The following is a 14,579-nucleotide window of genomic DNA, read 5'->3' as shown; positions in this document are numbered from 1 at the left end:
CATAGATCTGCACGCATGCCTTAGTCAAGTGCCATGCGCCTTCATTTGCTATAGCCGTTGCCCACAATCAAGCTGCCTTGCCAACACTCAAGACATCTTGCCTAGCTGACTTGCCTAAGTCCATGAACTAACTTAGACACACCTTCAGCTCCGCACATTGATTGCCAACACCCGCACGGACCTATGCCAAGGGGGAATGTACAAGCCCTTGACATAGATTCTGCCCGACATTCGTCACGTCTCAATATTAGGGGCTAACAAACCACCCCCACTAGTTGAACTCGACGCCCTCGTCGAGGCTGATTTCAAGTAGTCCTCAATTTGTTGTTCATATTGCCACAATGAAGCACCCTTTTCCCAAGTAGCATCTGCCTCAGGCTTTCCCTTCCATTGAATCAAAAATTCGGTCCACTTATTCTTCTTATGCATCCCAAGAACCCGATGGTTAAGAATCTTCTCAATTTCTTCCTCATGCTGAGTGCGCACCTCAGGAGGAGCTCTCTTTATTTTGTGCCTGTCTTGATCTTCAAGATCTTCAACATAAGGCCTTAGATAACTCATATAGAAAGTCGGATGAATCTTCATTCTTTCGGGGAGCTTCAGTCGGTAAGCGACTTCACCAACCTTTTGAGCAACTTCAAAGGGACCATCATACCTTGAAACCAAAGCTCTATGTCTAACCCGGCCGTCAATCTTCTTCCAAATCTGCGGAGTAAGTTTCAACAGCACTTTGTCACCTACTTTGAACTCCAATGGACGCCTATTCCGATCAGCATACTTCTTCATTCATTTTTGTGCCACTTTCAAGCTATCTGTTGCTTCTTCCATCATAGCTTGTCTATCCCAACCATAGCGGTAGGCAGCTGGACATTTACCCCCTGTTTTCTTTTGTGTCATCTTCGTTGGTAGTTTAGGCTACTTTCCCAAAACAATCCCGAATGGACTCTTCTCCGTTGCTGAAGACTTGTGCAAATTGTAAGAGAATTGTGCACAGTCTAACAAATCTATCCAGTTTTGTTGACTAGCAGTCACGAAATGCCTCAAGTATTCTTCCAACAAATGATTGATTCTTTCGGTTTGGCCATCAGTTTGGGGATGATTTGCCGTCGAAAACTTCAAGTTTGTACCCATCAAATTGAACAAATAAGTCCAGAACCGGCCTGTAAACCATGCATCCCTGTCACTAATCACATCCTCTGGCATTCTGAAATACTTAACCACGTTCTTGAAGAATAATTCAGCAACAACCTTTGAGGGACATTCAGTTGGGGCAGCAATAAAAACAGCATACTTTGGAAACCTGTCAACCACAACCATAATCGAAGACAACCCATTAACCTTAGGTAACCCGCTGATAAAATCCATCAAAACAGATTGCCATGTTTCTTTAGGAATAGGCAGAGGTTGTAGAAAACCCGCCTCTTTCTTCCGCTCAGTTTTGTCAAGCTGGCACACAAGGCAACTTTTCATGTATCCTTCCACATCATGCTCCATCTTGGGCTAAAAGTAGTATCGGGACAGCAGAGCCATCATCATTTCAATTCCCGGATGACCAGCCTATAGAGTATCATGTGTCTCTTTCAGCAGTTCACGACGCAACCCATCACCAAGTGGCACCACGATTATCCCCCCTTTGAAATAGAGGAGATCGTCCTCGATCCAGTACCGCCTTACCATCTGTTCTCTCACATGATTCATTGTTTTTATGTACAATAGATCATTTGCAGCAGCCGACTTGATTTTATCAAGAAAATCATACTCAAGTCATTTAATGGAATAAACAGCAGCAAACACCTCTTTCTGACTCAAAGCATCTGCAACTTGGTTGTGTTTTCCCGGCTTGTGCTCCCAAATAAAATCATATTCTGCCAAAAATTCTTGCCAACGAGCCTACTTCGGACTTAGCTTTTTCTGTGTCTTGAAAAATGTATTAGCCACATTATCCGTCCTCACGATGAATTTTGTTCCCAGCAAATAGACACGCCAAACCTGCAAGCAATGGATAACAGCAACAATCTCTTTCTCATGAGCCGAATACCTTTGCTCCGCTTCATTCAATTTTTTGATTTCAAACGCCACTGGGTGGCCTTCTTGAACCAGCACACCTCCAACAGCCTTGTCGGAAGCATTAGTATGAACTTCAAAGGGCAGTTCAAAATCAGGAAGCCACAAGATAGGTTCTGAGGCAATAGCTTCTTTCAGCATCTCAAATGCACCATTGCATTTTTCAGTCCACGTCCACCTAACATTCTTCTTCAACAAATCAGTCAAAGGAGCAGCTTTCTTTGAATAGCCAGAAATGAACTTCCGATAGTAATTAGCTAACTCGAGGAAAGACCTCAACTCTTTCACAGAATTAGGCGCCTGCCACTCCACAATGACTTGCACCTTATTCGGGTCCATCCGCACCTAATTTTGGCTCACCAAGTACCCAAGAAACTATCTCATGTCTAGCAAACTCACACTTTTCCATCTTCACATAAAGCTGGTACTCCCTCAAACGAGACAGCACCTTAATCAAGTGTGACATATGTTCATCCAAGGTCCGAATGTAGATAACAATATCGTCTAAGTAGACTATGACAAAATCATCCAAGTACTCATACGGTACATCATTCATCAGGTTGCAAAAAGTAGCAGGGGCATCTGTCAACCCGAACGGCATAACAAGGAATTCATATGAGCTATACCTCGAAACACATGTAGTTTTAGACTCATCACCTTTAGCTATCCGTACCTGCCAATAACCAGACCATAAATCAAGCTTCGTGAACCATCAAGCCTTGCTCAATCTGTCCATCAAGTCTTGCACCAACGGAACTGGATATTTGTTCTTTACAGTCACCTTGTTCAACGCTTGATAATCAACACACAACCGAAGCGTTTCGTCCTGTTTCTTTTGAAATAAAATAGGTGCACCATATGGAGCTTTTGATGGTTGAATCAGTCCCGCATCGAGCAACTTGTTCTATTGTTTTCGCAATTCAGCCAACTCTTTTGGCGCCATCCGATAAGGAGGTTGAGCAGGAGGCATCGAACCCGGCAGCAACTCTATCTGTGATCAATAGCCCTCCGTGGTGGCAGATTTTTAGGCAATTCCGGTGGCATCACATCAGCAAAGTCACTCAATATTTGAGCGTCGCAGTCCGACACTTCAACCTTCACATCAGGCTTCACCTCAACCATAGTAGCAAGGAAAGTATCATCTCCCCTTTTCAAACCTATTTTGACCATCATGGCAGAAACTAATGAAGCCTTCCGTTGAGTTTCTTCTTTCCCATAAGGATGAACAACCTTCACAAAACCAGGAGCCGTTTCATGCATGATCATCACTCCGTCCAAGTGAGGCATTGGAACAAAGTGATTTTTCTGCATAAAGTCAATCCCGAGGATCACCTCAAAGTCCTCCAATGGAATCACTATCAAGTTAACTTTCCCTTTCCAATTCCTAACAGACATAGGAACGTCGTAAGCCATACCCACAATGGCTTGTGCATTGGCATTCATTGTCTTCATGTAAGAGGGATATTTGCTCAAACTCAATCCGTATTTATGCACCAAATTGGTCGAAACAAAGGTGTGAGTAGCGCCAGTATCTACCATAGCTATCATACCATTTTCTCCAATTCTCATTTCGATGTGCATCAGCAAAGAATGATGGTTAGTCTCGTTGCTTGTAGCATTAACCAACGAGATAAAATTTAGTAATTGCAAAGGATTTACTAAGGCAGCAACAACTTCTTGACCTTCTCCATCCCGATTATTTTCTGTAGCAAGAAAAGCATTAACCCGTTCCCGATTTGGACAGTTTATGGCAATGTGAGGTCTACTGCAAGTCCAGCAACCATCGTTCTTTTTTGTTTGCGATGCCTTTGTTTCTAGCAGGTCCATCAACAACAACCTTGCCCTTTTCCACAACTTCTTTTTGAACTTCCTTCCTCCATTCCCCTTTCTTCTCCACCTTTTTCTTAGGTTTTGAAGTAGAAGGAATTTCTGAAAGACTACGGGTACTGTGGTAATCAACCAAAGAATCCGTTGTAGGAATCGCACTCAGGAGATCTATCACGTTCTGTCTCCAGAGTTCATTTTGTGCCCACGCTTGCATTCCAGAAATAAAGTTATGCAATTTGTCATCCTCCGACATGTTTTGTATATCCAGCATTAAGGAAGTGAATTCCTTAATATAATCACGAATTATTCCTGTTTGCCGCAGACGTTTCAAACAATCCCTAGCAAGCCAAGATGCATTGCAAGGTAAGAACTGGTCCTTCATTTCTTTCCGGAGTTTCTCCTACGTATCGATCTTGGGACTACCTGCACTTTCATCATCAGCCATGCGAGTTCTCCACCACAATTTAGCATCTCCCATTAGGTACATGCTTGTAATTGTAACTTTCTCCCTGTTTGGAACTTTGGCAGCAACAAAGTATTGCTCCATATCCCACAGAAAGTTCTCCAGTTCTTTAGCACTATGCGCTCCACCAAACGCCCTAGGATCAGGGATCCGAACTTTAGAACGTTCTTGATAGTTTATATGAGTCCACCAAACTATAGAGTAACAGGTCCTCTATGAGTTTCCACTGAGAATACTAATGAAACAGTAAGTAAATAAGGCAGGGAGTTTTACGTGGAAAAATCCCTGCTCAAGGGGATTAAAACCATAACCTACACTGGTAGGATTTCAACTTCACTATGAGCAACTTTTAGATTACAACCTATGCAATCTAGGAATTAAACTCTTAATCCCTCACTAACTCGTAATATACCTATTACAAGCCTTTTTGCAATACACCTATTACAAAGACTTCAACTCATGACTAACTCTAGTCACGAAAGGGGTTCCTAAGCAACGCTTCTAGCTAAGTAAATTAGGAATTACAATGAAGAACAATAACAAAGTTACAACTCAACTAAGGACAACAAAATACTAGATTTCGGAACTGGTCCGTAGTAGCATTAAACTTTGTTCTTGAGGCACTTGAGAATTGAATGCACGAATCTCAGAAGGCTTAAATGCTTGAAGTGAATTCTCAAGTGTTCAAGTGATATTTTGTTGTAATACTCTTGTTAATACACCTTTGATGACATCACTTGAATGATGTAAGCACTTGGTTGGTCAAAGGACAAGTGACTGCAAAACTGCTGCACTGTGTGTACTGTTTTTGTGGCAGTCACTTTCCAGCTGTGCACAGTTGCCTTTCGTACTACTGTCAGAGAAACACAAAGGATCAGGTCCCTGTCTTGTTTCTCTAATTTCTACACTTGCAGCATTTCACATTAGCTGGAGTCCTGGCTGGAATCCATTCATTAGCAATGTGTACCAAGTGTGTCAGGTTCCCTATCTGGTTCTTGACAATAAGTTTGTTAGATCATCAAAACATAAGGCAAAGACATTGAAAACCCATCAATTTCCCCCTTTTGATTATGACAAATTTAGACATTGATAACATATTTTTAGACCAGAAATAACCAGATGAAGCAACAAGAACATCACAAGTTCCCCCTGACTTTATGCTTCCCCCTTAATCAGATCCCTGTTTCTGTTTCAATGAAACTTCACCCTTTTGGCATCATTAAAAATACCCAAGCAGGCAAACAATATAAAGAAGTCTAGCCTAGCTAACTCACGCCACATATGTGCACACAACATGATAGAAAAGAGAAACAGAGAACACAAGCATTTAGATAGCAAAAGAGGATAGGTTTTATATATAAAACATATGCCTATTACTTATAAAGCAAAGGCAGAGATTGGACTTTTGAAATCAGGAGCAGTACTGATACATCCCATCCGCATCAAAACAAAAGAAACAAAAACATCTGCCAAGTCATTAAAACAAAAATAGACAATCCAGAAACTGGTCACTAAAAGGGTTGCCTAGGGGGCACTAGGAGTAGAGGGCTTGGAAGCTGCAGCAAGGGTTTGGAGAACTAGGTCTATTTGGGCATTCGCCGACTTTTGCTCGTTGAGCAGTTCTGCTTTCAGGTTCTCCACTTGTGCCCTGAGATCAGCATTTTCTTTTGTTAAACGAGCCACCTCCTCATTTGACTCTGGGGCCCCTTGGGCCTGCAGACCTTCCAGGATAGCGTTCCTCGCCTTCAACCTACGAATCTCCTCAGTTGCACTATTTTGAGCATTGATGAGCTGAGAGATTGTGGATGTACTGCCTAACCCCCCATTCTTCTCGATGCACTCACATTCTTCCAAAGTTGTTTAAGAAAAGATCTGCTTCTTGGTCCCTACTTTGCCTTGTCCTAGTGGCACCTTGAAAAACTTAAACACTTGCATAAGGAGAAACCCATACGGAATACCATGATTTTCATCCTTGAAAGTTGCTACCTTCTGCATATGTTCGATAATGATGGCAGGCAAGTTCGTAGGTGTAAATCCATCCAGTTGCTCCATTAGATACAAGTCTGACTTAGAAGTCATGGACCTCTTCTCAGCACGGGGTAACAGAACTTTGTTCACCAACTCGAAGAGCAACTGATAAACAGGGAGTAGTGCCTTCTTGTGAACCTGGTCCCCCTTCTGGTTTGCATTATCCTTCACCACAGCATTTTGGAAGTTTGACCCACACGCATATTTCACAGTAGACACACCAACCGTAGGGACTTTAAGAATATCCCCAAGCAGACTCACATCAAATATGATATCTACCCCATTAACCAAGGCACAAATATGGTCAGTATCAACGGGAAAGAGGTCAGCATAGAAGCTTTGAACTTCTTCCTCATACACCTTGGGTGCATCCATTTGGAATAGATGCCCCCACCGTTGAAACTCAACCATTGCAATGACTTGTCTCATACCAGCCATATCAGAAATTGCTGGGTCAAAAGTGCGACCCAACAGTACCTTTTGGTGCCTTAATCATTCTGAAGCAGAACTAGTTTCACTTCTCACCTTCTTCGCAGAAACAGGTTTCATAACAGGTTCCAACTTTCTCTTGCCAGACTTCACACCACTTGATTTTGTTTTTCCCTTAGACTCGACCAACACATCCTCATCAGAAATGGAGGGTTCACTCACAACATTTTTCAATTTTGAATTGGGGGTTGTAACATTCACCACTGAAGCAGATTGCTTCTTCTTCTGGGACCTTCTCACCAAGGAACTAGGTTCCTCTGTTGTTTCCTCCTCAACTTCCACCACAGAGACATCCTTATCACACACTACTTCATTGTTTTTCACCAGTCTCTTCCTTTTCTTCTTACTGCTCTTTTTGCTCTGTTGAAGGGCAGAGTCATAAGCTACCTTTGCTTGTAACCTAGTAGTAGGTCGGTTAGTAGAAAACTCAGGGGTGATTACTGCCCTTCACTTGACTATGAATGCATCAAGAGCAATGTTGTCTTGATCTTCCTCATAGCTAGACCTCATCACAGGGACTAGAATGTCCAAGGGCTCTTTAGCAAAGGGAGGAGAAGGTGCAGGAGCAGAATTGGCCTGGGAGTGAGAAACTTGACCTGTTTCCTCCGTAGAGAGGTCAGGTTCCTCACAAGAGGGCCCAGTAGTTTCTGCTGGTGCAGAGCCTTCCATAGGCACCATGGCTCCTTCTCCCACCTATCCCTGTGTCTCATTCCTCTGAGACTTGGGTACGCCAGAAAATACCTCATGCAATACTCCATCTACAGATACAACAAAGATGGTCGCGACAGTTTCATCCTCGATAGGCTCTATGGCCACCACAGAATCTGAAGCAACAATGGCGGAAACCTCTAAAACCTTAGGACTTCTACCCTGTTCTCCACTTTCTCCATTTTTCCTTTGATCAATGAGAGTCTCAGAAGATAGAGAAGAAGGATTAATGACGTTTGGGGTTTCTGAGATAGTTGCCTTAAGACTGGAGGGTGAAGAGAAATCTGGGTTAGAGGTGATTTCAGTGGTTAGGACAGGGATGGTGATATAGGATTCATCGAGGAAGGAGGACTCAAGGGTTTTTTCTGGGTTAGTGACGACTGAGGCAGGGATTTCGGAAGTTTTGTCAGCCATTGAAGAGATAGAGTGGAAAATTCTTTGGAGAGGTTCTAATGAGGAACTATGGTCTGTGAAGAAAAAGAGAGGGTTTTAATGAGAGAGGATAATTATGAAGAGAGAGATTGGAACTGGTTCTGAAACAGCGGTTGTGCTTGGAGAGTTGCAACGTTTTAGAGGGAGATGGAAGCGATTTGAAATGAAAAGACGTGACAGCAGAGTCTGAAAAGGTGAATGACATGGCAGTTGATATTTGTACCTTTTCAAGATGTGTATTTAAAGAATGCACAGGACTACTAACCTTTTGGTACAAGAACCAGGTTCTTGAACTGCCTTTGAACATTTCAATCCTCTTTCACCACTTATGAAATGCATCTACCGCTTTTATAATCATCATGCGTGTTTACCTGCAACGGTATTGAAGTGAGTTAGACTTGGCCAGAAAACACTTTGCCTAATTTTACCTGAAGGTGATTTTCATAGCCAACTGATGGAAATCGGGTTCTGAAGTGGGCTTCAAAAGCCCCAGCTTTACCCTATTTCTTTCAAAATGCTCTCTACTCAATGCTTTGGTGAAGATATCTGCAATTTGGTCTTCTGTACTGCAGAACTTCATACAGATAAGCCCTTTCTCCACATTGTCCCTCAAAAAATGATGTCTCACATCAATGTGCTTGGTTCTTTTGTGTTGAACTGGATTCTTGGCCATTTTGAGTGCACTGGTGTTATCACATAGAAGAGGAACACAATCAGTAAATGCCCCAAAATCTTCCAATTGCTCTTTGATCCATAGGAGCTGAGCACAGCAGGAGGCTGCAGCTACATATTCTGCTTCAGCTGTTGAAAGAGCCACTGAGTTTTGCTTTCTTGTGCCCCAAGAGATGAGACGTGATCCTAGAAAGTGAGCCATTCCAGAAGTACTTTCCTGTCCACAAGATAACCTGCATAGTCAGCATCAGCATACCCAATAAGATTAAAACTGTCACCTGAGGGGTAATACAGGGCCAGGTTTTGTGTTCCCTTAAGGTATCTCAAAATTCTTTTGGCAGCCTTCAGAGGAGATTCCTTGGGATTTGAGTGAAACCTTGCACATAGCCCCACACAAAAAGACAATATCAGGTCTGCTGGTAGTGAGATAGAGAAGAGACCCAATAATGCCTCTATACATAGTTTGATTCAGAGGAGATCCAGCCTCATCCATGTACAGTCAAGTAGCCGTTGCAATGGGAGTGTCAATCACTTTTGATGCCTCCATATCAAACCTCTTCAAGAGCTCCTTATTTCTGCTGACAAATGAATGTACCCTTTGTGGACTACTTCACTTGAAGACCCAAGAAGAAATTCAGCTCCCCCGTCATGCTCATTTCAAACTCACTTCCCATGAGTTTTGCAAATTCTTCACACAGTGAATCAGCTGTTGCCCTAAAAATGATGTCATCAACATAGACCTGAACAATGAGCAGGTTCCTTCCCCGTTTCTTCAGGAACAAGGTGTTGTCAATTTTTCCTCTTGTAAAACCGTTTTCTAAGAGGAACTTTAAGTGCCTTTCATACCAAGCTCGAGGCGCCTACTTCAACCCATACAATGCTTTGTCCTGTTTAAACACATATTCAGGGTGTTCATGACATTCAAACCCTGGAGGTTGCTTTACATAGACTTCTTCCTTAAGAAGTCCATTCAGAAATGCACTTTTGACATCCATTTGGAACAGAGTGAATTCCATATGAGATGCAAAAGCGATTAGGATTCTAATAGCTTCCATGCGAGCAACTGGAGCAAACGTCTCATCATAATCAATTCCTTCCTCCTGATTGTAACCTTGAACTACTAGCCTAGCCTTGTTTCTTGTAGTGTTTCTATGTTCATCAAGCTTATTCCTAAATACCCACCTGGTTCCTATAATGGTTCGATTTGAGGGTCTAGGTACCAGGTGTCATACATCGTTTCTTTCAAACTGATGCAACTCATCTTGCATGGCTGTAATCTAGTCTGCATCCTTCAAGGCTTCCTTGATGTTTTTGGGTTCTATTTGGGAAAGAAAGGCTGAGAAGGCAAGTGAATTTCTGTCTTTTGATCTTGTTTGCACTCCAGAATCTAGAGGGGTAATTATGTTGTCAAGAGGATGAGAGCTTTTGTATTTCCAGTTGGGCATTTGAGGTTCATATATAGAGGAGCTGGGTATATCTAACTGGTTCCCTTGTGTTCTTCTCTCAGCTACTTGTGGAGTACCTTGCACTGCATCAACCACTCTATCTTCAGCTTCAGTGGTTGTAATTGAGGTACCTGGTTCCCTTGAGGAAGAAGCTGCATTGTCTCCACTTCGCTCCTTCACTTGACTCATCATGTCTGTCTTTCCATTTGTCATGTCGATGACTTCACCTGGAACCAGTAAGGGCTCCCCATCTTGATCATCCTTGTTGATTTTCTCACAGGAGGAGTAGGACTCGTCAAAGATTACATGAACACTTTCCTCAAAACATTGAGTCCGCTTGTTGTATATCTTGTAAGCTTTGCTTTGAGAAGAATACCCCAAAAAGATTCCTTCATCACTCTTGGCATCGAATTTACCAAGCTGATCCTTTCCATTGTTAAGAATATAACATTTGCACCCAAATGTTCTTAGGTGGGTCAGCTTGGGTTTCCTTCCATTCAGCAACTCATAGGGGGTTTTGTTCAGGAGAGATCTGATCATGCACCTGTTCACCAAGTAGCAGGCAGTGTTGACAGCTTCAGCCAGAAGTTCTTTGCAATCCCACTATCGATCAGCATTGTTCTTGCCATTTCCTCAAGAGCTCTATTCTTCCTTTCCACAACTCCATTTTGCTGGGGAGTTCTTGGGGCTGAGAAGTTGTGGGTAATGCCATTTTCATTACAGAACTCATCAAATTTGGCATTGTCAAATTCTGTTCCATGATCTAGACTCCATCTTCACTTGGATTTTCTTCACAAAGGCCACAAATACCTCAAAGGTTTCATCTTTTGTTCTAAGAAACAGAGTCCATGTGAATCTGGAGTAGTCATCCACTATCACAAAGATGTATCTTTTTCCTCCCCTGCTTTGCACTCTCATAGGGCCACACAGATCCATATAAAGAATATCAAGTGGCTTAGAGCTGTTGACATCTTTCTTAGGCTTGAATGAGGACTTCACGTGCTTCCCTCTAGTACAAGCATCACAGACTTTCTGTTCTTTGAATTTTGACATAGGCAGACCACGGACCAGGTCCTTCTGAATTAGTTTATTCAAAAGAGAGAAGCTTGCGTGTCCCAGTCTTCTGTGCCAGAGTTCAGCATCATCATTAACAGCTTTCAGGCAACTCAGATCACTACTTTGTATAGACTCGAAATCAGCAACATAGATGTTCTTGTATCTCTTGGCGACAAGTACCACTTCACCAGCTACCAGATTAGTAACTGTGCATATCTTGGACAAGAACTCCACCTTGTTTCCTTTATCACAGATCTGAGAAACACTCAGGAGACTGTACTTGAGACCATTGATATAGTATACATTCTCAATTGAGTGAGTGAGTGACTTCCCGACTTTTCCAACTCCAAGAATGTATCCCTTTTTCCCATCGCCAAAGGATACACTCCTTCCTTGCAGGGCTTTTAGTGAAAGAAAGTCCATGGTGTTCCCAGTCATGTGCTTTGAACATTCACTATCCATGAACCATTGTTGACTGCTTTCTTTCACTGTTCCCTGCACAAGGAAATCAAGAGTTAGTTTTAGGAACCCAAACAAGTTTGGGTCCCTTGTAATAAGCAAGAGGATGAATAGGATTTCTCTTGGTCCATGCAGGTAACATGCGTTTTTTATGGGTGGCACCTGGTCCCTTTTCAGCAAACACTTTGTTTTTCTGAATGGACTGAACCCTGGCTTGGCAATTTTCCTTGAAATGCCCATTGTTCCCACAGTGGGTACAAAGCCAGTTATCCGGTACAGTAACATACTTGCTATGGGGATTGTAAGGAGTTCTCTCCCTTTGAAACCCTATTCCCTGCCTATTTCCACCATTGTTGACATACATGGCAGTAATAGCTTCTAGCTAAGCCAATTAGGAATTACAATGAAGAACAATAACAAAGTTACAACTCAACTAAGGACAACAATATACTAAATTTAGGAACTGGTTCGTAGTAGCGTTAAACTTTGTTCTTGAGGCACTTGAGAATTGAATGCACGAATCTCAGAAGGCTTGAATGCTTGAAGTGAATTCTCAAGTGTTCAAGTGTTGTTTTGTTGTAATACTCTTGTTAATACACCTTTGATGATATCACTTGAATGATGTAAGCACTTGGTTGGTCAAAGGACAAGTGACTGCAAAACTACTGCACTGTGTGCACTATTTTTGTGGCAGTCACTTTCCAGCTGTGCACAGTTGACTTTCATACTGCTGTCAGAAAACACAAAGGATCAAGTCTGTGTCTTATTTCTCTAATTTCTACACTTGCAGCAGTTCAACATTAGCTGGAGCTGGCTGGAATCCGTTCATTAGCAATGTGTACCAAGTGTGTCAGGTTTCCTATCTGGTTCTTGACAGTAAGTTTGTTAGATCATCAAAACATAAGGCAAAGACATTGAAACCCCATCAATTCTTCACTGCCTTGGCCAGGAGCAGCCAACGCCCTTCGAAGAACTGTAATTTCCAAGTTCAGAGTTTCGATTTCCTTCTTCAGATCCACAACTTGAACATTCGTAGCCTCACACGTTTTCTGAATGCCTTCATGAAACTGATCCATTCCTCTTTTAGATGCTCAGTAATTAGATCTGCAAGGTCCAAAGGATCATCGATCACACCAATCAGCGCCTTCAACCTTTGCACACGATCACGCAAGTCTGAAGTAGACCCACCAGCCATGGCCTCAAATCATGACCAAAGCTCTGATACCAGTTGTTATAGGGCTAATTTTAGCACAATTGACACTGCACGGCAGTAGCCAAACTCTCAGCCCCTCAGCCTTACTATTTCCGCACACAGTCCGACACTTAGATTATTTCAGACTTGTAAAAACGTAGCAACACACAAAGATACGGGTAAAAACCCAACCTTTATTAATTCTCACAGAATACAAAGGACACTCTGTTGGAAAAGGCTCACATATGCTACTTGTCTTTGAACCAATAAAATTACACATATAAAAAGGGGCTGTCTATGGCAGATTTAAAGGGGCAGTTACGGGGCAGTTATACAATGTGCCTTGCACATGACAGCCTAAAAACAAGCATAACTACCTTGTCCTAATTTGAATTCAAACCCTTCCCTCAAATTTGAATCCCTCCTCAGTTTTTTGGCCAACTGCAACATGTGCCTTGCACATAGCTAACTTCCACAACACATGCACAGCACACTTCTTCAGTCACATATCTTGCACACTTGCTCTACAACTTTTGCCCACACTTTGCCTTCCTGCCTTGCCTTTTCTTTGGACCATGCCTCGCCCATAAGCTCATGACCATGTCTTGTCACAAACCTTGTCGTCCCACTGATCCGCACGCATGCCTTAGTCAAGTGTCATGCGCCTTCGTTTGCCATAGCCGTTGCCCACAATCAAGCTGCCTTGCCAACACTCAAGACATCTTGCCTAGCTAACTTGCCTAAGTCCATGCACTAACTTAGACACACCTTTAGCTCCGCACATTGCTTGCCAACACCCACACGGACCTATGCCAAGGGGCAATGTACAAGCCCTTGACATAGATTCTGCCCGACATCCGTCACGTCTCGATATTAGGGGCTAGCACTTTCCATGATGCTGAGGAATGCTTGAACCTTCTCTTGGTATAAGGTCGAGATGTGGGAATGGTTAAACTTTTTTTGCGTTGTCATTTCCAAGGCTGCCTAATATTGGTTTAGTTTTCTTACACATCTTGTATCTAGGAGTGGCAAACAGGAGGGTAGGGTCGGATATGGTTCGGACCGAAACGGGTAATGAAAAAACGGATCAATTATCCGACCCGACCCATATTTAATACGGATAAAAAATGGGTTAACCGGTGGATAATATGGGTAACCATATTATCCATGAATTCTTACATATGATAACTTTTGGGAGAATTCTTAGTCTCCAGAACTTGAGGAACCCCCAATTTGAGGCTTTACAAATGTAAAAGTTAGACCAATTGGTTATCCATTGGTTACTCATTGGTTATCCATTTTCTAAATGGATACTATGGTTCTTATCCATATTTGACCCATTTTTAAAAAGTTCATTATCCAACTCATTTTTTAATGGATAATATGGGTAGTTAACTGTTTTCTTTTAACCATTTTGCCACCCCTACTTGTGTCATTCATTTCATTTGAGGGTTCCTTTCTAGTCCAATGGCTCAGGAGTAGGCTAGCCCAAATATATCTATCAATGTCCAGTAGATTAGTGCAGTTCTTTTTATTTAATCTTTTTATGGTTTTGGTGAATCTTGTATTTACAAGCAAATCATTCTGAGGAAGTTGTTACAGTTTGTGATCGCGGGAAAAGACATTAGTATGTATTTGTTGAGCTAAAAGAAATGCATTATATATGGCAGAGCAGATATTGCTGTGCAGAATGTTCAGCTGGTACAGTTTGCTGGCTGAGTAAAGGTTTTTTATTTGAAGTATG

At 42.3% G+C, this 14,579-nt stretch overlaps 1 pseudogene; it reads right to left on the bottom strand.

Annotated features, from left to right (window-relative positions):
* Positions 1-234: 234 nt before the first annotated feature.
* LOC109207313 lies at positions 235-6,820 on the bottom strand (annotated as a pseudogene).
* Between the last annotated feature and the right edge of the window lie 7,759 nt (positions 6,821-14,579).

The sequence above is a fragment of the Nicotiana attenuata genome, unplaced genomic scaffold (genome assembly GCF_001879085.1).
Source record: "Nicotiana attenuata strain UT unplaced genomic scaffold, NIATTr2, whole genome shotgun sequence".
NCBI lineage: Eukaryota > Viridiplantae > Streptophyta > Magnoliopsida > Solanales > Solanaceae > Nicotiana > Nicotiana attenuata.
This window is presented reverse-complemented; position numbering and strand designations above follow the sequence as displayed.